Source organism: Stenella coeruleoalba, assembly GCF_951394435.1.
Source record: "Stenella coeruleoalba genome assembly, chromosome: 6".
Lineage (NCBI taxonomy): Eukaryota > Metazoa > Chordata > Mammalia > Artiodactyla > Delphinidae > Stenella > Stenella coeruleoalba.
Genome location: NC_137151.1, coordinates 25,050,370 through 25,070,612, shown reverse-complemented (window position 1 = coordinate 25,070,612; position 20,243 = coordinate 25,050,370). Strand labels below are relative to the sequence as shown.

Genomic DNA, 20,243 nt, shown 5'->3' with positions numbered 1-20,243 from the left:
ACATGGTTGATCATACTCTAGGTTCCACATGCATGTTTTAGCTGAAGGAAGAATACCTTAAACCTGGGTAGTTGAAACCCGTGGAATGGGTACCATGCAATATGACTTCAAAGGGTCTTCATTTGCTCACCGAACCTCTCCAATCCTATCACTGCTGCGTTTATGCCCCTGTACACATGCTTGATTCTCTTTTGGAGACATAGCAATCCATAGGTTTTACGATACTTACTAGTCAGGTACATTCTTAGGCGTTTAATATGCGGTGTTGAGTCCATTTCGTTGAGCAAGGAGTAGCTCTTGTCTATTCCATATTTGACTTAAGGAACTTTATCTGTGCTCATTTCAATCTCTGGTTTTATGCAGCACCCCAACTCACCTTTACCCTTAAACAAGCATAAGTTGGTTTTCTAAATTTGAGACCCTGTTCTGTTCTGTAATTCAGTTCCTGTGTAGCCAAGTTTCCATTCCGTGTATTACTGATATCTTATGATGTTTCTTTTTCTGTGTGACTTATTTCAGTTAGAATCATCATACCTGAATCCACTCATTGTGATGCTAAGGGCCTGATGACATAGATTTCATTGCTGAGTGATATTGCTTTGTAAGTAAATACCACAACTTCTTTATCCATTTTTCACTTTCTGCGATGTTGAACTTGTACTGTAAACGAGGTTCTTGTAAACAGAGGCGTCCCAAACTTTGGGGTGGCTGTGTCTTTTTGATTTTAATTTCCCTAAGCTATAGGACCATAAGTGGCAGTGCCCTAGGCTCTGTTGTTTTGTTTTTTAGATGTTTCAGGAAACACCATACACTTCTCCCGAGTTTCTGTTGGCAATTTACATCCCGCCCATCAGCATAACAAGGCTCCCAGTTCTCCATGGCCTGTCCTGCCTTTCTGGATTTTACACTTTTTTCAGATGACCCTTTTGACCGGGGGGAAGTGAGACTTCATTGTAGTGCAGATTTCCTTTGCAAGCTTGCTTGGTTGGCCAAAAAGGGCGTATGCGTTTTTTTCCTGAATATATTCAGGAAAAAACGCATACGCCCTTTTTGGCCAAGTGCATCATTGTGGACGTTCTGCCTCTTTTCCTATGCTTTCAATGCAATTTCAGTCTACCTCCTGAAATCGGTTTCCTGCAATTCTGCCCCGCTTTCAAGTCCTCTTGGCAGCCTTACTTCAGTCTATTTTTGGACGATAGCTGTCATTTATAACTCTGCAGGTTTGTGAATTACAGTGCCCCTGAGCTCCTTTCTTCAACTCGCTTTCTTTTGAGCTGGCCGCAACACCACAGGATGGCTTTAGGCCCTAATCTGGTTCCGGTACGGCACACTGAGCCTTTGGTTATTTCCTCTTCCTGTTGGGAAATGAGAGTTAAATTTGCCCGTCCAGACACCTCCAGCTACCCTCTCATTGGTTCTCGCTATTCCTGTTCATCTTCCGCAGAAATTGCAAACTGGGCCAAACAGGAGGTTAAAGGCGCTGACTCTCCAAGTGGGGAGAGTGTTAGTAAAGCGTCTGGAATGTTGCACCCGAGTACCAGGGGAGGAAAACTGAGACATATTTGAACACGTCTCCCGATCACATGGTTGATCATACTCTGGGTTCCACATGCATGTTTTAGCTGAAGGAAGAATACCTAAAACCTGGGTAGTTGAAACCCGTGGAATGGGAACCATGCAATATGACTTCAAAGGGTCTTCATTTGCTCACCGAACCTCTCCAATCCTATCACTGCTGCGTTTATGCCCCTGTACACATGCTTGATTCTCTTTCGGAGACATAGCAATCCATAGGTTTTAAGATACTTACTAGTCAGGTACATTCTTAGGCGTTTAATATGCGGTGTTGAGTCCATTTCGTTGAGCAAGGAGTGGCTCTTGTCTATTCCATATTTGGCTTAAGGAACTTTATCTGTGCTCATTTCAATCTCTGGTTTTATGCAGCAACCCAACTCACCTTTCCCCTTAAGCAAGCATAAGTTGGTTTTCTAAATTTGAGAACCTGTTCTGTTTTGGAATTCAGTTCCTGTGTAGCCAAGTTTACATTCCATGTATTAGTGATATCTTATGATGTTTCTTTTTCTTTGTGACTTATTTCAGTTAGAATCATCGTACCTGAATCTACTCATTATGCTGCTACGTGCCTGATGACATAGATTTCATTGCTGAGTGATACTGCATTGTACGTAAGTACCACAAGTTCTTTATCCATTTTTCACTTTCTGCGATGTTGAACTTGTACTGTAAACGAGGTTCTTGTAAACAGAGCCGTTCCAAACTTTGGGGTGGCTGTGTCTTTTTGATTTTAATTTCCCTAAGCTATAGGACCATAAGTGGAAGTGCCCTAGGCTCTGTTGCTTTGTTTTTTAGATGTTTCAGGAAACACCATACACTTCTCCGAAGTGTCTGTTGGCAATTTACATCCCGCCCATCAGCATAACAAGGCTCCCAGTTCTCAATGGCCTGTCCTGCCTTTCTGGATTTTACACTTTTTTCAGATGGCCCTTTTGACCAGGGGGAAGTGAGACTTCATTGTAGTGCAGATTTCCTTTGCTTGCTTGCTTGGTTGGCCAAAAACGGCGTATGCGTTTTTTCCTGAATATATTCAGGAAAAAACGCATACGCCCTTTTTGGCCAAGTGCATCATTGTGGACGTTCTGCCTCTTTTCCTATGCTTTCAATGCAATTCCAGTCTACCTCCTGAAATCGGTTTCCTGCAATTCTGCCCCGCTTTCAAGTCCTCTTGGCAGCCTTACTTCAGTCTATTTTTGGACGATAGCTGTCATTTATAACTCTGCAGGTTTGTGAATTACAGTGCCCCTGAGCTCCTTTCTTCAACTCGCTTTCTTTTGAGCTGGCCGCAACACCGCAGGATGGCTTCAGGCCCTAATCTGGTTCCGGCATGGCACGCTGAGCCTTTGTTTAATTCCTCTTCCTGGTGGGAAATGAGAGTTAAATTTGCCCGTCCAGACACCTCCAGCTAGTCTCTCATTGGTTCTCGCTATTCCTGTTCATCTTCCGCAGAAATTGCAAACTGTGCCAAACAGGAGTTTAAAGGGCCTGACTCTCCAAGTCAGGAGAGTGTTAGTAAAGCGTCTGGAATGATGCACCCGAGTACCAGGGGAGGAAAACTGAGACATATTTGAACACGTCTCCCGTTCACATGGTTGATCATACTTGGGTTCCACATGCATGTTTTAGCTGAAGGAAGAATACCTTAAACCTGGAGAGTTAAGACCCGTGTAATGGGTACCATGCAATATGACTTCAAAGGGTCTTCATTTGCTCACCGAACCTCTCCAATCCTATCACTGCTGCGTTTATGCCCCTGTACACATGCTTGATTCTCTTTCGGAGACATAGCAATCCATAGGTTTTAAGATACTTACTAGTCAGGTACATTCTTAGGCGTTTAATATGCGGTGTTGAGTCCATTTCGTTGAGCAAGGAGTAGCTCTTGTCTATTCCATATTTGACTTAAGGAACTTTATCTGTGCTCATTTCAATCTCTGGTTTTATGCAGCACCCCAACTCACCTTTCCCCTTAAGCAAGCATAAGTTGGTTTTCTAAATTTGAGACCCTGTTCTGTTCTGTAATTCAGTTCCTGTGTAGCCAAGTTTACATTCCGTGTATTACTGATATCTTATGATGTTTCTTTTTCTGTGTGACTTATTTCAGTTAGAATCATCATACCTGAATCCACTCATTGTGATGCTAAGGGCCTGATGACATAGATTTCATTGCTGAGTGATATTGCTTTGTAAGTAAATACCACAACTTCTTTATCCATTTTTCACTTTCTGCGATGTTGAACTTGTACTGTAAATGAGGTTCTTGTAAACAGAGGCGTCCCAAACTTTGGGGTGGCTGTGTCTTTTTGATTTTAATTTCCCTAAGCTATAGGACCATAAGTGGCAGTGCCCTAGGCTCTGTTGCTTTTTTTTTAGATGTTTCAGGAAACACCATACACTTATCCCGCGTGTCTGTTTGCAATTTACATCCCGCCCATCAGCATAACAAGGCTCCCAGTTCTCCATGGCCTGTCCTGCCTTTCTGGATTTTACACTTTTTTCAGATGGCCCTTTTGACCGGGGGGAAGTGAGACTTCATTGTAGTGCAGATTTCCTTTGCAAGCTTGCTTGGTTGGCCAAAAAGGGCGTATGCGTTTTTTCCTGAATATATTCAGGAAAAAACGCATACGCCCTTTTTGGCCAAGTGCATCATTGTGGACGTTCTGCCTCTTTTCCTATGCTTTCAGTGCAATTCCAGTCTACCTCCTGAAATCGGTTTCCTGCAATTCTGCCCCGCTTTCAAGTCCTCTTGGCAGCCTTACTTCAGTCTATTTTTGGACGATAGCTGTCATTTATAACTCTGCAGGTTTGTGAATTACAGTGCCCCTGAGCTCCTTTCTTCAACTCGCTTTCTTGTGACCTGGCCGCAACACCGCAGGCTGGCTTCAGGCCCTAATCTGGTTCCGGCACGGCACGCTGAGCCTTTGGTTATTTCCTCTTCCTGGTGGGAAATGAGAGTTAAATTTGCCCGTCCAGACACCTCCAGCTAGTCTCTCATTGGTTCTCGCTATTCCTGTTCATCTTCCGCAGAAATTGCAAAACTGGGCCAAACAGGAGGTTAAAGGCGCTGACTCTCCAAGTGGGGAGAGTGTTAGTAAAGCGTCTGGAATGTTGCACCCGAGTACCAGGGGAGGAAAACTGAGACATATTTGAAAACGTCTCCCGTTCACATGGTTGATCATTCTTGGGTTCCACATGCATGTTTTAGCTGAAGGAAGAATACCTTAAACCTGGAGAGTTAAGACCCGTGTAATGGGTACCATGCAATATGACTTCAAAGGGTCTTCATTTGCTCACCGAACCTCTCCAATCCTATCACTGCTGCGTTTATGCCCCTGTACACATGCTTGATTCTCTTTCGGAGACATAGCAATCCATAGGTTTTAAGATACTTACTAGTCAGGTACATTCTTAGGCGTTTAATATGCGGTGTTGAGTCCATTTCGTTGAGCAAGGAGTAGCTCTTGTCTATTCCATATTTGACTTAAGGAACTTTATCTGTGCTCATTTCAATCTCTGGTTTTATGCAGCACCCCAACTCACCTTTCCCCTTAAGCAAGCATAAGTTGGTTTTCTAAATTTGAGTCCCTGTTCTGTTCTGTAATTCAGTTCCTGTGTAGCCAAGTTTACATTCCGTGTATTACTGATATCTTATGATGTTTCTTTTTCTGTGTGACTTATTTCAGTTAGAATCATCATACCTGAATCCACTCATTGTGATGCTAAGGGCCTGATGACATAGATTTCATTGCTGAGTGATATTGCTTTGTAAGTAAATACCACAACTTCTTTATCCATTTTTCACTTTCTGCGATGTTGAACTTGTACTGGAAACGAGGTTCTTGTAAACAGAGGCGTCCCAAACTTTGGGGTGGCTGTGTCTTTTTGATTTTAATTTCCCTAAGCTATAGGACCATAAGTGGAAGTGCCCTAGGTTCTGTTCCTTTGTTTTTTAGATGTTTCAGGAAACACCATACACTTCTCCCGAGTGGTTGTTGGCAATTTACATCCCACCCATCAGCATAACAAGGCTCCCAGTTCTCCATGGCCTGTCCTGCCTTTCTGGATTTTACACTTTTTTCAGATGGCCCTTTTGACCGGGGGGGAAGTGAGACTTCATTGTAGTGCAGATTTCCTTTGCAAGCTTGCTTGGTTGGCCAAAAAGGGCGTATGCGTTTTTTCCTGAATATATTCAGGAAAAAACGCATACGCCCTTTTTGGCCAAGTGCATCATTGTGGACGTTCTGCCTCTTTTCCTATGCTTTCAATGCAATTCCAGTCTACCTCCTGAAATCGGTTTCCTGCAATTCTGCCCCGCTTTCAAGTCCTCTTGGCAGCCTTACTTCAGTATATTTTTGGACGATAGCTGTCATTTATAACTCTGCAGGTTTGTGAATTACAGTGCCCCTGAGCTCCTTTCTTCAACTCGATTTCTTGTGACCTGGCCGCAACACCGCAGGATGGCTTCAGGCCCTAATCTGGTTCCGGCACGGCACGCTGAGCCTTTGGTTATTTCCTCTTCCTGGTGGGAAATGAGAGTTAAATTTGGCCGTCCAGACACCTCCAGCTAGTCTCTCATTGGTTCTCGCTATTCCTGTTCATCTTCCGCAGAAATTGCAAACTGGGCCAAACAGGAGGTTAAAGGCGCTGACTCTCCAAGTGGGGAGAGTGTTAGTAAAGCGTCTGGAATGTTGCACCCGAGTACTAGGGGAGGAAAACTGAGACATATTTGAACACGTCTCCCGTTCACATGGTTGATCATACTTGGGTTCCACATGCATGTTTTAGCTGAAGGAAGAATACCTTAAACCTGGAGAGTTGAGACCCGTGGAATGGGTACCATGCAATATGACTTCAAAGGGTCTTCATTTGCTCACCGAACCTCTCCAATCCTATCACTGCTGCTTTTATGCCCCTGTACACATGCTTGATTCTCTTTCGGAGACATAGCAATCCATAGGTTTTAAGATACTTACTAGTCAGGTACATTCTTAGGCGTTTAATATGCGGTGTTGAGTCCATTTCGTTGAGCAAGGAGTAGCTCTTGTCTATTCCATATTTGACTTAAGGAACTTTATCTGTGCTCATTTCAATCTCTGGTTTTATGCAGCACCCCAACTCACCTTTCCCCTTAAGCAAGCATAAGTTGGTTTTCTAAATTTGAGACCCTGTTCTGTTCTGTAATTCAGTTCCTGTGTAGCCAAGTTTACATTCCGTGTATTACTGATATCTTATGATGTTTCTTTTTCTGTGTGACTTATTTCAGTTAGAATCATCATACCTGAATCCACTCATTGTGATGCTAAGGGCCTGATGACATAGATTTCATTGCTGAGTGATATTGCTTTGTAAGTAAATACAAAAACTTCTTTATCCATTTTTCACTTTCTGCGATGTTGAACTTGTACTGTAAACGAGGTTCTTGTAAACAGAGGCGTCCCAAACTTTGGGGTGGCTGTGTCTTTTTGATTTTAATTTCCCTAAGCTATAGGACCATAAGTGGCAGTGCCCTAGGCTCTGTTGCTTTGTTTTTTAGATGTTTCAGGAAACACCATACACTTCTCCCGAGTGTCTGTTGGCAATTTACATCCCGCCCATCAGCATAACAAGGCTCCCAGTTCTCCATGGCCTGTCCTGCCTTTCTGGATTTTACACTTTTTTCAGATGGCCCTTTTGACCGGGGGGAAGTGAGACTTCATTGTAGTGCAGATTTCCTTTGCAAGCTTGCTTGGTTGGCCAAAAAGGGCGTATGCGTTTTTTCCTGAATATATTCAGGAAAAAACGCATACGCCCTTTTTGGCCAAGTGCATCATTGTGGACGTTCTGTCTCTTTTCTTATGCTTTCAATGCAATTCCAGTCTACCTCCTGAAATCGGTTTCCTGCAATTCTGCCCCGCTTTCAAGTCCTCTTGGCAGCCTTACTTCAGTCTATTTTTGGACGATAGCTGTCATTTATAACTCTGCAGGTTTGTGAATTACAGTGCCCCTGAGCTCCTTTCTTCAACTCGCTTTCTTGTGACCTGGCCGCAACACCGCAGGATGGCTTCAGGCCCTAATCTGGTTCCGGCCCGGCATGCTGAGCCTTTGGTTAATTCCTCTTCCTGGTGGGAAATGAGAGTTAAATTTGCCCGTCCAGACACCTCCAGCTAGCCTCTCATTGGTTCTCGCTATTCCTGTTCATCTTCCGCAGAAATTGCAAACTGGGCCAAACAGGAGGTTAAAGGGACTGACTCTCCAAGTGGGGAGAGTGTTAGTAAAGCGTCTGGAATGTTGCACCCGAGTACCAGGGGAGGAAAACTGAGACATATTTGAACACGTCTCCCGTTCACATGGTTGATCATAGTTGGGTTCCACATGCATGTTTTAGCTGAAGGAAGAATACCTTAAACCTGGAGAGTTAAGACCCGTGTAATGGGTACCATGCAATATGACTTCAAAGGGTCTTCATTTGCTCACCGAACCTCTCCAATCCTATCACTGCTGCGTTTATGCCCCTGTACACATGCTTGATTCTCTTTCGGAGACATAGCAATCCATAGGTTTTAAGATACTTACTAGTCAGGTACATTCTTAGGCGTTTAATATGCGGTGTTGAGTCCATTTCGTTGAGCAAGGAGTAGCTCTTGTCTATTCCATATTTGACTTAAGGAACTTTATCTATGCTCATTTCAATCTCTGGTTTTATGCAGCACCCCAACTCACCTTTACCCTTAAGCAAGCATAAGTTGGTTTTCTAAATTTGAGACCCTGTTCTGTTCTGTAATTCAGTTCCTGTGTAGCCAAGTTTACATTCCGTGTATTACTGATATCTTATGATGTTTCTTTTTCTGTGTGACTTATTTCAGTTAGAATCATCATACCTGGATCCACTCATTGTGATGCTAAGGGCCTGATGACATAGATTTCATTGCTGAGTGATATTGCTTTGTAAGTAAATACAAAAACTTCTTTATCCATTTTTCACTTTCTGCGATGTTGAACTTGTACTGTAAACGAGGTTCTTGTAAACAGAGGCGTCCCAAACTTTGGGGTGGCTGTGTCTTTTTGATTTTAATTTCCCTAAGCTATAGGACCATAAGTGGCAGTGCCCTAGGCTCTGTTGCTTTGTTTTTTAGATGTTTCAGGAAACACCATACACTTCTCCCGAGTGTCTGTTGGCAATTTACATCCCGCCCATCAGCATAACAAGGCTCCCAGTTCTCCATGGCCTGTCCTGCCTTTCTGGATTTTACACTTTTTTCAGATGGCCCTTTTGACCGGGGGGAAGTGAGACTTCATTGTAGTGCAGATTTCCTTTGCAAGCTTGCTTGGTTGGCCAAAAAGGGCGTATGCGTTTTTTCCTGAATATATTCAGGAAAAAACGCATACGCCCTTTTTGGCCAAGTGCATCATTGTGGACGTTCTGCCTCTTTTCCTATGCTTTCAATGCAATTCCAGTCTACCTCCTGAAATCGGTTTCCTGCTATTCTGCCCCGCTTTCAAGTCCTCTTGGCAGCCTTACTTCAGTCTATTTTTAGACGATAGCTGTCATTTATAACTTTGCAGGTTTGTGAATTACAGTGCCCCTGAGCTCCTTTCTTCAACTCGCTTTCTTGTGACCTGGCCGCAACAGGGCAGGATGGCTTCAGGCCCTAATCTGGTTCCGGCCCGGCATGCTGAGCCTTTGGTTAATTCCTCTTCCGGGTGGGAAATGAGAGTTAAATTTGCCCGTCCAGACACCTCCAGCTAGCCTCTCATTGGTTCTCGCTATTCCTGTTCATCTTCCGCAGAAATTGCAAACTGGGCCAAACAGGAGGTTAAAGGGACTGACTCTCCAAGTGGGGAGAGTGTTAGTAAAGCGTCTGGAATGTTGCACCCGAGTACCAGGGGAGGAAAACTGAGACATATTTGAACACGTCTCCCGTTCACATGGTTGATCATACTTGGGTTCCACATGCATGTTTTAGCTGAAGGAAGAATACCTTAAACCTGGAGAGTTAAGACCCGTGTAATGGGTACCATGCAATATGACTTCAAAGGGTCTTCATTTGCTCACCGAACGTCTCCAATCCTATCACTGCTGCGTTTATGCCCCTGTACACATGCTTGATTCTCTTTCGCAGACATAGCAATCCATAGGTTTTAAGATACTTACTAGTCAGGTACATTCTTAGGCGTTTAATATGCGGTGTTGAGTCCATTTCGTTGAGCAAGGAGTAGCTCTTGTCTATTCCATATTTGGCTTAAGGAACGTTATCTGTGCTCATTTCAATCTCTGGTTTTATGCAGCACCCCAACTCACCTTTCCCCTTAAGCAAGCATAAGTTGTTTTTCTAAATTTGTGACCCAGTTCTGTTCTGTTATTCAGTTCCTGTGTAGCCAAGTTTCCATTCCGTGTATTAGTGATATCTTATGATGTTTCTTTTTCTGTGTGACTTATTTCAGTTAGAATCATCATACCTGAATCGACTCATTGTGCTGCTAAGGGCCTGATGACATAGATTTCATTGCTGAGTGATATTGCTTTGTAAGTGAATACCACAACTTCTTTATCCATTTTTCAGTTTCTGCGATGTTGAACTTGTACTGTAAACGAGGTTCTTGTAAACAGAGCCGTTCCAAACTTTGGGGTGGCTGTGTCTTTTTGATTTTAATTTCCCTAAGCTATAGGACCATAAGTGGAAGTGCCCTAGGCTCCGTTGCTTTGTTTTTTAGATGTTTCAGGAAACACCATACACTTCTCCCGTGTGGTTGTTGGCAATTTACATCCCGCCCATCAGCATAACAAGGCTCCCAGTTCTCCATGGCCTGTCCTGCCTTTCTGGATTTTACACTTTTTTCAGATGGCCCTTTTGACCTGGGGGAAGTGAGACTTCATTGTAGTGCAGATTTCCTTTGCAAGCTTGCATGGTTGGCCAAAAAGGGCGTATGCGTTTTTTCCTGAATATATTCAGGAAAAAACGCATACGCTCTTTTTGGCCAAGTGCATCATTGTGGACGTTCTGCCTCTTTTCCTATGCTTTCAGTGCAATTCCAGTCTACCTCCTGAAATCGGTTTCCTGCAATTCTGCCCCGCTTTCAAGTCCTCTTGGCAGCCTTACTTCAGTATATTTTTGGACGATAGCTGTCATTTATAACTCTGCAGGTTTGTGAATTACAGTGCCCCTGAGCTCCTTTCTTCAACTCGCTTTCTTGTGACCTGGCCGCAACACCGCAGGATGGCTTCAGGCCCTAATCTGGTTCCGGCACGGCACGCTGAGCCTTTGGTTATTTCCTCTTCCTGGTGGGAAATGAGAGTTAAATTTGGCCGTCCAGACACCTCCAGCTAGTCTCTCATTGGTTCTCGCTATTCCTGTTCATCTTCCGCAGAAATTGCAAACTGGGCCAAACAGGAGGTTAAAGGCGCTGACTCTCCAAGTGGGGAGAGTGTTAGTAAAGCGTCTGGAATGTTGCACCCGAGTACCAGGGGAGGAAAACTGAGACATATTTGAACACGTCTCCCGTTCACATGGTTGATCATACTTGGGTTCCACATGCATGTTTTAGCTGAAGGAAGAATACCTTAAACCTGGAGAGTTGAGACCCGTGGAATGGGTACCATGCAATATGACTTCAAAGGGTCTTCATTTGCTCACCGAACCTCTCCAATCCTATCACTGCTGCGTTTATGCCCCTGTACACATGCTTGATTCTCTTTCGGAGACATAGCAATCCATAGGTTTTAAGATACTTACTAGTCAGGTACATTCTTAGGCGTTTAATATGCGGTGTTGAGTCCATTTCGTTGAGCAAGGAGTAGCTCTTGTCTATTCCATATTTGACTTAAGGAACTTTCTCTGTGCTCATTTCAATCTCTGGTTTTATGCAGCACCCCAACTCACCTTTACCCTTAAGCAAGCATAAGTTGGTTTTCTAAATTTGAGACCCTGTTCTGTTCTGTAATTCAGTTCCTGTGTAGCCAAGTTTCCATTCCGTGTATTACTGATATCTTATGATGTTTCTTTTTCTGTGTGACTTATTTCAGTTAGAATCATCATACCTGAATCCACTCATTGTGATGCTAAGGGCCTGATGACATAGATTTCATTGCTGAGTGATATTGCTTTGTAAGTAAATACAAAAACTTCTTTATCCATTTTTCACTTTCTGCGATGTTGAACTTGTACTGTAAACGAGGTTCTTGTAAACAGAGGCGTCCCAAACTTTGGGGTGGCTGTGTCTTTTTGATTTTAATTTCCCTAAGCTATAGGACCATAAGTGGCAGTGCCCTAGGCTCTGTTTCTTTGTTTTTTAGATGTTTCAGGAAACACCATACACTTCTCCCGAGTGTCTGTTGGCAATTTACATCCCGCCCATCAGCATAACAAGGCTCCCAGTTCTCCATGGCCTGTCCTGCCTTTCTGGATTTTACACTTTTTTCAGATGGCCCTTTTGACCGGGGGGAAGTGAGACTTCATTGTAGTGCAGATTTCCTTTGCAAGCTTGCTTGGTTGGCCAAAAAGGGCGTATGCGTTTTTTCCTGAATATATTCAGGAAAAAACGCATACGCCCTTTTTGGCCAAGTGCATCATTGTGGACGTTCTGTCTCTTTTCTTATGCTTTCAATGCAATTCCAGTCTACCTCCTGAAATCGGTTTCCTGCAATTCTGCCCCGCTTTCAAGTCCTCTTGGCAGCCTTACTTCAGTCTATTTTTGGACGATAGCTGTCATTTATAACTCTGCAGGTTTGTGAATTACAGTGCCCCTGAGCTCCTTTCTTCAACTCGCTTTCTTGTGACCTGGCCGCAACACCGCAGGATGGCTTCAGGCCCTAATCTGGTTCCGGCCCGGCATGCTGAGCCTTTGGTTAATTCCTCTTCCTGGTGGGAAATGAGAGTTAAATTTGCCCGTCCAGACACCTCCAGCTAGCCTCTCATTGGTTCTCGCTATTCCTGTTCATCTTCCGCAGAAATTGCAAACTGGGCCAAACAGGAGGTTAAAGGCGCTGACTCTCCAAGTGGGGAGAGTGTTAGTAAAGCGTCTGGAATGTTGCACCCGAGTACCAGGGGAGGAAAACTGAGACATATTTGAACACGTCTCCCGTTCACATGGTTGATCATACTTGGGTTCCACATGCATGTTTTAGCTGAAGGAAGAATACCTTAAACCTGGAGAGTTGAGACCCGTGGAATGGGTACCATGCAATATGACTTCAAAGGGTCTTCATTTGCTCACCGAACCTCTCCAATCCTATCACTGCTGCGTTTATGCCCCTGTACACATGCTTGATTCTCTTTCGGAGACATAGCAATCCATAGGTTTTACGATACTTACTAGTCAGGTACATTCTTAGGCGTTTAATATGCGGTGTTGAGTCCATTTCGTTGAGCAAGGAGTAGCTCTTGTCTATTCCATATTTGACTTAAGGAACTTTATCTGTGCTCATTTCAATCTCTGGTTTTATGCAGCACCCCAACTCACCTTTACCCTTAAGCAAGCATAAGTTGTTTTTCTAAATTTGAGACCCTGTTCTGTTCTGTAATTCAGTTCCTGTGTAGCCAAGTTTACATTCCGTGTATTACTGATATCTTATGGTGTTTCTTTTTCTGTGTGACTTACTTCAGTTAGAATCATCATACCTGAATCCACTCATTGTGCTGCTAAGGGCCTGATGACACAGATTTCATTGCTGAGTGATATTGCTTTGTAAGTGAATACCACAACTTCTTTATCCATTTTTCACTTTCTGCGATGTTGAACTTGTACTGTAAACGAGGTTCTTGTAAACAGAGGCGTCCCAAACTTTGGGGTGGGTGTGTCTTTTTGATTTTAATTTCCCTAAGCTATAGGACCATAAGTGGCAGTGCCCTAGGCTCTGTTGCTTTGTTTTTTAGATGTTTCAGGAAACACCATACACTTCTCCCAAGTGTCTGTTGGCAATTTACATCCCGCCGATCAGCATAACAAGGCTCCCAGTTCTCCATGGCCTGTCCTGCCTTTCTGGATTTTACACTTTTTTCAGATGGCCCTTTTGACCGGGGGGAAGTGAGACTTCATTGTAGTGCAGATTTCCTTTGCAAGCTTGCTTGGTTGGCCAAAAAGGGCGTATGGGTTTTTTCCTGAGTATATTCAGGAAAAAACGCATACGCCCTTTTTGGCCAAGTGCATCATTGTGGACGTTCTGCCTCTTTTCCTATGCTTTCAATGCAATTCCAGTCTACCTCCTGAAATCGGTTTCCTGCAATTCTGCCCCGCTTTCAAGTCCTCTTGGCAGCCTTACTTCAGTCTATTTTTGGACGATAGCTGTCATTTATAACTCTGCAGGTTTGTGAATTACAGTGCCCCTGAGCTCCTTTCTTCAACTCGCTTTCTTTTGAGCTGGCCGCAACACCGCAGGATGGCTTCAGGCCCTAATCTGGTTCCGGTACGGCACGCTGAGCCTTTGGTTATTTCCTCTTCCTCGTGGGAAATGAGAGTTAAATTTGCCCGTCCAGACACCTCCAGCTAGCCTCTCATTGGTTCTCGCTATTCCTGTTCATCTTCCGCAGAAATTGCAAACTGGGCCAAACAGGAGGTTAAAGGCGCTGACTCTCCAAGTGGGGAGAGTGTTAGTAAAGCGTCTGGAATGTTGCACCCGAGTACCAGGGGAGGAAAACTGAGACATATTTGAACACGTCTCCCGTTCACATGGTTGATCATACTTGGGTTCCACATGCATGTTTTAGCTGAAGGAAGAATACCTTAAACCTGGAGAGTTGAGACCCGTGGAATGGGTACCATGCAATATGACTTCAAAGGGTCTTCATTTGCTCACCGAACCTCTCCAATCCTATCACTGCTGCGTTTATGCCCCTGTACACATGCTTGATTCTCTTTCGGAGACATAGCAATCCATAGGTTTTAAGATACTTACTAGTCAGGTACATTCTTAGGCGTTTAATATGCGGTGTTGAGTCCATTTCGTTGAGCAAGGAGTAGCTCTTGTCTATTCCATATTTGACTTAAGGAACTTTATCTGTGCTCATTTCAATCTCTGGTTTTATGCAGCACCCCAACTCACCTTTACCCTTAAGCCAGCATAAGTTGGTTTTCTAAATTTGAGACCCTGTTCTGTTCTGTAATTCAGTTCCTGTGTAGCCAAGTTTACATTCCGTGTATTACTGATATCTTATGATGTTTCTTTTTCTGTGTGACTTTCTTCAGTTAGAATCATCATACCTGAATCCACTCATTGTGCTGCTAAGGGCCTGATGACACAGATTTCAGTGCTGAGTGATATTGCTTTGTAAGTAAATACCACAACTTCTTTATCCATTTTTCAATTTCTGCGATGTTGAACTTGTACTGTAAACGAGGTTCTTGTAAACAGAGCCATTCCAAACTTTGGGGTGGCTGTGTCTTTTTGATTTTAATTTCCCTAAGCTATAGGACCATAAGTGGAAGTGCCCTAGGTTCTGTTGCTTTGTTTTTTAGATGTTTCAGGAAACACCATACACTTCTCCCGAGTGGTTGTTGGCAATTTACATCCCGCCCATCAGCATAACAAGGCTCCCAGTTCTCCATGGCCTGTCCTGCCTTTCTGGATTTTACACTTTTTTCAGATGGCCCTTTTGACCGGGGGGAAGTGAGACTTCATTGTAGTGCAGATTTCCTTTGCAAGCCTGCTTGGTTGGCCAAAAAGGGCGTATGCGTTTTTTCCTGAATATATTCAGGAAAAAACGCATACGCCCTTTTTGGCCAAGTGCATCATTGTGGACGTTCTGCCTCTTTTCCTATGCTTTCAATGCAATTCCAGTCTACCTCCTGAAATCGGTTTCCTGCAATTCTGCCCCGCTTTCAAGTCCTCTTGGCAGCCTTACTTCAGTCTATTTTTGGACGATAGCTGTCATTTATAACTCTGCAGGTTTGTGAATTACAGTGCCCCTGAGCTCCTTTCTTCAACTTGCTTTTTTGTGACCTGGCCGCAACACCGCAGGATGGCTTCAGGCCCTAATCTGGTTCCGGCACGGCACGCTGAGCCTTTGGTTAATTCCTCTTCCTGGTGGGAAATGAGAGTTAAATTTGCCCGTCCAGACACCTCCAGCTAGCCTCTCATTGGTTCTCGCTATTCCTGTTCATCTTCCGCAGAAATTGCAAACTGGGCCAATCAGGAGGTTAAAGGCGCTGACTCTCCAAGTGGGGAGAGTGTTAGTAAAGCGTCTGGAATGTTGCACCCGAGTACCAGGGGAGGAAAACTGAGACATATTTGAACACGTCTCCCGTTCACATGGTTGATCATACTTGGGTTCCACATGCATGTTTTAGCTGAAGGAAGAATACCTTAAACCTGGAGAGTTGAGACCCGTGGAATGGGTACCATGCAATATGACTTCAAAGGGTCTTCATTTGCTCACCGAACCTCTCCAATCCTATCACTGCTGCATTTATGCCCCTGTACACATGCTTGATTCTCTTTCGGAGACATAGCAATCCATAGGTTTTAAGATACTTACTAGTCAGGTACATTCTTAGGCGTTTAATATGCGGTGTTGAGTCCATTTCGTTGAGCAAGGAGTAGCTCTTGTCTATTCCATATTTGACTTAAGGAACTTTATCTGTGCTCATTTCAATCTCTGGTTTTATGCAGCACCCCAACTCACCTTTACCCTTAAGGAAGCATAAGTTGTTTTTCTAAATTTGAGACCCTGTTCTGTTCTGTAATTCAGTTCCTGTGTAGCCAAGTTTCCATTCCGTGTATTACTGATATCTTATGATGTTTCTTTTTCTGTGTGACTTACTTCAGTTAGAATCATCATACCTGAATCCACTCATTGTGCTGCTAAGCGCCTGATGACACAGATTTCATTGCTGAGTGATATTGCTTTGTAAGTAAATACCACAACTTCTTTATCCATTTTTCACTTTCTGCGATGTTGAACTTGTACTGTAAACGAGGTTCTTGTAAACAGAGCCGTTCCAAACTTTGGGGTGGCTGTGTCTTTTTGATTTTAATTTCCCTAAGCTATAGGACCATAAGTGGAAGTGCCCTAGGTTCTGTTGCTTTGTTTTTTAGATGTTTCAGGAAACACCATACACTTCTCCCGAGTGGTTGTTGGCAATTTACATCCCGCCCATCAGCATAACAAGGCTCCCAGTTCTCCATGGCCTGTCCTGCCTTTCTGGATTTTACACTTTTTTCAGATGGCCCTTTTGACCGGGGGGAAGTGAGACTTCATTGTAGTGCAGATTTCCTTTGCAAGCTTGCTTGGTTGGCCAAAAAGGGCGTATGCGTTTTTTCCTGAATATATTCAGGAAAAAACGCATACGCCCTTTTTGGCCAAGTGCATCATTGTGGACGTTCTGCCTCTTTTCCTATGCTTTCAATGCAATTCCAGTCTACCTCCTGAAATCGGTTTCCTGCAATTCTGCCCCGCTTTCAAGTCCTCTTGGCAGCCTTACTTCAGTCTATTTTTGGACGATAGCTGTCATTTATAACTCTGCAGGTTTGTGAATTACAGTGCCCCTGAGCTCCTTTCTTCAACTCGCTTTCTTTTGAGCTGGCCGCAACACCGCAGGATGGCTTCAGGCCCTAATCTGGTTCCGGTACGGCACGCTGAGCCTTTGGTTATTTCCTCTTCCTGGTGGGAAATGAGAGTTAAATTTGCCCGTCCAGACACCTCCAGCTAGCCTCTCATTGGTTCTCGCTATTCCTGTTCATCTTCCGCAGAAATTGCAAACTGGGCCAAACAGGAGGTTAAAGGCGCTGACTCTCCAAGTGGGGAGAGTGTTAGTAAAGCGTCTGGAATGTTGCACCCGAGTACCAGGGGAGGAAAACTGAGACATATATGAACACGTCTCCCGTTCACATGGTTGATCATACTTGGGTTCCACATGCATGTTTTAGCTGAAGGAAGAATACCTTAAACCTGGAGAGTTGAGACCCGTGGAATGGGTACCATGCAATATGACTTCAAAGGGTCTTCATTTGCTCACCGAACCTCTCCAATCCTATCACTGCTGCGTTTATGCCCTTGTACACATGCTTGATTCTCTTTCGGAGACATAGCAATCCATAGGTTTTAAGATACTTACTAGTCAGGTACATTCTTAGGCGTTTAATATGCGGTGTTGAGTCCATTTCGTTGAGCAAGGAGTAGCTCTTGTCTATTCCATATTTGACTTAAGGAACTTTATCTGTGCTCATTTCAATCTCTGGTTTTATGCAGCACCCCAACTCACCTTTACCCTTAAGCAAGCATAAGTTGTTTTTCTAAATTTGAGACCCTGTTCTGTTCTGTAATTCAGTTCCTGTGTAGCCAAGTTTACATTCCGTGTATTACTGATATCTTATGATGTTTCTTTTTCTGTGTGACTTACTTCAGTTAGAATCATCATACCTGAATCCACTCATTGTGCTGCTAAGGGCCTGATGACATAGATTTCATTGCTGAGTGATATTGCTTTGTAAGTAAATACCACAACTTCTTTATCCATTTTTCACTTTCTGCGATGTTGAACTTGTACTGTAAACGAGGTTCTTGTAAACAGAGCCGTTCCAAACTTTGGGGTGGCTGTGTCTTTTTGATTTTAATTTCCCTAAGCTATAGGACCATAAGTGGAAGTGCCCTAGGTTCTGTTGCTTTGTTTTTTAGATGTTTCAGGAAACACCATACACTTCTCCCGAGTGGTTGTTGGCAATTTACATCCCGCCCATCAGCATAACAAGGCTCCCAGTTCTCCATGGCCTGTCCTGCCTTTCTGGATTTTACACTTTTTTCAGATGGCCCTTTTGACCGGGGGGAAGTGAGACTTCATTGTAGTGCAGATTTCCTTTGCAAGCTTGCTTGGTTGGCCAAAAAGGGCGTATGCGTTTTTTCCTGAATATATTCAGGAAAAAACGCATACGCCCTTTTTGGCCAAGTGCATCATTGTGGACGTTCTGCCTCTTTTCCTATGCTTTCAATGCAATTCCAGTCTACCTCCTGAAATCGGTTTCCTGCAATTCTGCCCCGCTTTCAAGTCCTCTTGGCAGCCTTACTTCAGTCTATTTTTGGACGATAGCTGTCATTTATAACTCTGCAGGTTTGTGAATTACAGTGCCCCTGAGCTCCTTTCTTCAACTCGCTTTCTTGTGACCTGGCCGCAACACCGCAGGATGGCTTCAGGCCCTAATCTGGTTCCGGTACGGCACACTGAGCCTTTGGTTATTTCCTCTTCCTGGTGGGAAATGAGAGTTAAATTTGCCCGTCCAGACACCTCCAGCTAGCCTCTCATTGGTTCTCGCTATTCCTGTTCATCTTCCGCAGAAATTGCAAACTGGGCCAAACAGGAGGTTAAAGGCGCTGACTCTCCAAGTGGGGAGAGTGTTAGTAAAGCGTCTGGAATGTTGCACCCGAGTACCAGGGGAGGAAAACTGAGACATATTTGAACACGTCTCCCGTTCACATGGTTGATCATAGTTGGGTTCCACATGCATGTTTTAGCTGAAGGAAGAATACCTTAAACCTGGAGAGTTGAGACCCGTGGAATGGGTACCATGCAATATGACTTCAAAGGGTCTTCATTTGCTCACCGAACCTCTCCAATCCTATCACTGCTGCGTTTATGCCCCTGTACACATGCTTGATTCTCTTTCGGAGACATAGCAATCCATAGGTTTTAAGATACTTACTAGTCAGGTACATTCTTAGGCGTTTAATATGCGGTGTTGACTCCATTTCGTTGAGCAAGGAGTAGCTCTTGTCTATTCCATATTTGACTTAAGGAACTTTATCTGTGCTCATTTCAATCTCTGGTTTTATGCAGCACCCCAACTCACCTTTACCCTTAAGCAAGCATAAGTTGGTTTTCTAAATTTGAGACGCTGTTCTGTTCTGTAATTCAGTTCCTGTGTAGCCAAGATTACATTCCGTGTATTACTGATATCTTATGATGTTTCTTTTTCTGTGTGACTTTCTTCAGTTAGAATCATCATACCTGAATCCACTCATTGTGCTGCTAAGGGCCTGATGACACAGATTTCATTGCTGAGTGATATTGCTTTGTAAGTAAATACCACAACTTCTTTATCCATTTTTCACTTTCTGCGATGTTGAACTTGTACTGTAAACGAGGTTCTTGTAAACAGAGCCGCTCCAAACTTTGGGGCGGCTGTGTCTTTTTGATTTTAATTTCCCTAAGCTATAGGACCATAAGTGGAAGTGCCCTAGGTTCTGTTGCTTTGTTTTTTAGATGTTTCAGGAAACACCATACACTTCTCCCGAGTGGTTGTTGGCAATTTACATCCCGCCCATCAGCATAACAAGGCTCCCAGTTCTCCATGGCCTGTCCTGCCTTTCTGGATTTTACACTTTTTTCAGATGGCCCTTTTGACCGGGGGGAAGTGAGACTTCATTGTAGTGCAGATTTCCTTTGCAAGCTTGCTTGGTTGGCCAAAAAGGGCATATGCGTTTTTTCCTGAATATATTCAGGAAAAAACGCATACGCCCTTTTTGGCCAAGTGCATCATTGTGGACGTTCTGCCTCTTTTCCTATGCTTTCAATGCAATTCCAGTCTACCTCCTGAAATCGGTTTCCTGCAATTCTGCCCCACTTTCAAGTCCTCTTGGCAGCCTTACTTCAGTCTATTTTTGGACGATAGCTGTCATTTATAACTCTGCAGGTTTGTGAATTACAGTGCCCCTGAGCTCCTTTCTTCAACTTGCTTTTTTGTGACCTGGCCGCAACACTGCAGG

At 43.8% G+C, this 20,243-nt stretch overlaps 1 long non-coding RNA gene across 8 annotated transcripts in view; it reads left to right on the top strand.

The window, feature by feature from the left end:
- Positions 1-20,243, top strand: part of LOC307187927 — a 3,519,425-nt gene that overhangs the window by 820,903 nt on the left and 2,678,279 nt on the right. For 6 of the 8 annotated variants that reach the window (XR_013828744.1, XR_013828745.1, XR_013828746.1 and 3 more), the window contains one exon: positions 14,738-14,815. The exons of the other annotated variants lie outside the window; for them this stretch is intronic. This is a non-coding gene — a long non-coding RNA (uncharacterized lncRNA). The remainder of the gene's footprint in view (positions 1-14,737; positions 14,816-20,243) is intronic. 8 annotated transcript variants of the gene reach the window in all.